The sequence below is a fragment of the Rhipicephalus microplus genome, chromosome 3 (genome assembly GCF_043290135.1).
Source record: "Rhipicephalus microplus isolate Deutch F79 chromosome 3, USDA_Rmic, whole genome shotgun sequence".
NCBI lineage: Eukaryota > Metazoa > Arthropoda > Arachnida > Ixodida > Ixodidae > Rhipicephalus > Rhipicephalus microplus.
In genome coordinates, this window is record NC_134702.1 from 68,612,417 (window position 1) to 68,614,916 (window position 2,500).

The following is a 2,500-nucleotide window of genomic DNA, read 5'->3' on the forward strand; positions in this document are numbered from 1 at the left end:
TCCACGCCCTCGAAGAGACTGGTGCCTTAAACAGGCGCTTTAGACCGCTCGGCCACGCTACAGATGGTTGGTTAATATATTATAATGCAATCTTGAATAAACGGGATGAACCAGCATGCAGAGAAGCAATAAAAGTTTTGGCAGCGGTGGGATTCGAACCCACGCCCCCGAAGAGACTGGTGCCTTAAACCAGCGCCTTAGACCGCTCGGCCACGCTACTGATGGTTGGTAATATATTATAATGCAATGTTCAATGAACTGGACAAACCATCAGGTAGATAGCAATAAAAGTTTTGGCAGCGTTGGGATTTGAGCCCACGCCCTCGCAGAGACTGGTGCCTTAAACCAGCGCCTTAGACCGTTCGGCCTCGCTACCGATGGTTGGTAATATATTATAATGCAATGTTCAATGAACTGGACAAACCATCAGGTAGATAGCAATAAAAGTTTTGGCAGCGTTGGGATTTGAGCCCACGCCCCCGCAGAGACTGGTGCCTTAAACCAGCGCCTTAGACCGCTCGGCCACGCTACCGATGGTTGGCACTGTTTTATAAGGCAATATTCAATACAATGGATGAACGACCTTGTAGAGAAGCAATAAAAGTTTTGGCAGCGGTGGGATTCGAACCCATGCCCCCGAAGAGACTGGTGCCATACCAGCGCCTTAGACCGCTCGGCCACGCTACCGATGGTTGGTAATATATTATTATGCAATGTTAAATGAACTAGACAAACGATCAGGTAGAGAAGAAATACAATTTATAGCAGCGGTGGCATTCGAACCCACGCCCCCGAAGAGACTGGTGCTTTAAACCAGCGCCTTAGACTGCTCGGCCACGCTACCGATGGTTGGTAACATATTATAATGCAATGTTCAATGAACTGGACAAACGATCAGGTAGAGAAGCAATCAAATTTCTGGCAGCGTTGGGATTTGAGCCCACGCCCTCGGAGAGACTGGTGCTTTAAACCAGCGCCTTAGACCGCTCGGCCACGCTACCGATGGTTGGTACAATTTTATAATGCAATCTTGAATAAACGGGATGAACCACCTTGCAGAGAAGCAATAAAAGTTTTGGCAGCGGTGGGATTCGAACCCACGCCCCCGAAGAGACTGGTGCCTTAAACCAGCGCCTTACACCGCTCGGCCACGCTACCGATGGTCGTTAATATATTATATAGCAATGTTCAATGAACTGGACATACCATCAGGTAGATAGGAATAAAAGTTTTGGCAGCGTTGGGATTTGAGCCCACGCCCCCGCAGAGACTGGTGCCTTAAACCAGCGCCTTAGACCGTTCGGACACGCTACCGATGGTTGGCACTGTTTTATAATGCAATATTCAATACATTGAATGAACGACCTTGTAGAGAAGCAATAAAAGTTTTCGCAGCGGTGGGATTCGAACCCATGCCCCCGAAGAGACTGGTGCCTTAAACCAGCGCCTTAGACCGCTCGGCCACGCTACCGATGGTTGGTAATATATTATTATGCAATGTTAAATGAACTAGACAAACGATCAGGTAGAGAAGAAATACAATTTATAGCAGCGGTGGCATTCGAACCCACGCCCCCGAAGAGACTGGTGCTTTAAACCAGCGCCGTAGACTGCTCGGCCACGCTACCGATGGTTGGTAACATATTATAATGCAATGTTCAATGAACTGGACAAACGATCAGGTAGAGAAGCAATCAAATTTCTGGCAGCGTTGGGATTTGAGCCCACGCCTTCGGAGAGACTGGTGCTTTAAACCAGCGCCTTAGACCGCTCGGCCACGCTACCGATGGTTGGTACAATTTTATAATGCAATCTTGAATAAATGGGATGAACCACCTTGCAGAGAAGCAATAAAAGTTTTGGCAGCGGTGGGATTCGAACCCACGCCCCCGAAGAGACTGGTGCCTTAAACCAGCGCCTTACACCGCTCGGCCACGCTACCGATGGTCGGTAATATATTATATAGCAATGTTCAACGAACTGTACAAACCATCAGGTAGATAGCAATAAAAGTTTTGGCAGCGTTGGGATTTGAGCCCACGCCCCCGCAGAGACTGGTGCCTTAAACCAGCGCCTTAGACCGTTCGGACACGCTACCGATGGTTGGCACTGTTTTATAATGCAATATTCAATACATTGAATGAACGACCTTGTAGAGAAGCAATAAAAGTTAATGCAGCGTTGGGATTTGAGCCGACGCCCCCGAAGAGACTGGTGCCTTAAACCAGCACCTTAGACTGCTCGGCCACGCTACCGATGGCTGGCACTATTTTATAATGCAATATTCAATACATTGGATGAACGACCTTGTGGAGAAGCAATTAAAGTTTTGGCAGCGGTGGGATTCGAACCCACGCCCCCGAAGAGACTGGTGCCTGAAACCATCGCCTTAGAGCGCTTGGCCAAGCTACCTTTTTTTCTTTATTGTATGCTTGGCCACGCTACCGATGGTTGGTTATATAATATTATGCAATGTTAAATGAACTGGACAAACGATCAG

At 48.0% G+C, this 2,500-nt stretch overlaps 3 non-coding genes across 3 annotated transcripts; all 3 read right to left on the reverse strand.

Moving 5' to 3' along the window:
* Positions 1-138: 138 nt before the first annotated feature.
* Positions 139-220, reverse strand: TRNAL-AAG (transfer RNA leucine (anticodon AAG)). The gene has a single exon. It is a non-coding gene; the product is annotated as a tRNA-Leu (tRNA).
* An 856-nt stretch (positions 221-1,076) lies between these two features.
* TRNAL-AAG (transfer RNA leucine (anticodon AAG)) lies at positions 1,077-1,158 on the reverse strand. Its single transcript has one exon. It is a non-coding gene; the product is annotated as a tRNA-Leu (tRNA).
* Positions 1,159-1,860: 702 nt separating this feature from the next.
* Positions 1,861-1,942, reverse strand: TRNAL-AAG (transfer RNA leucine (anticodon AAG)). Its single transcript has one exon. It is a non-coding gene; the product is annotated as a tRNA-Leu (tRNA).
* Between the last annotated feature and the right edge of the window lie 558 nt (positions 1,943-2,500).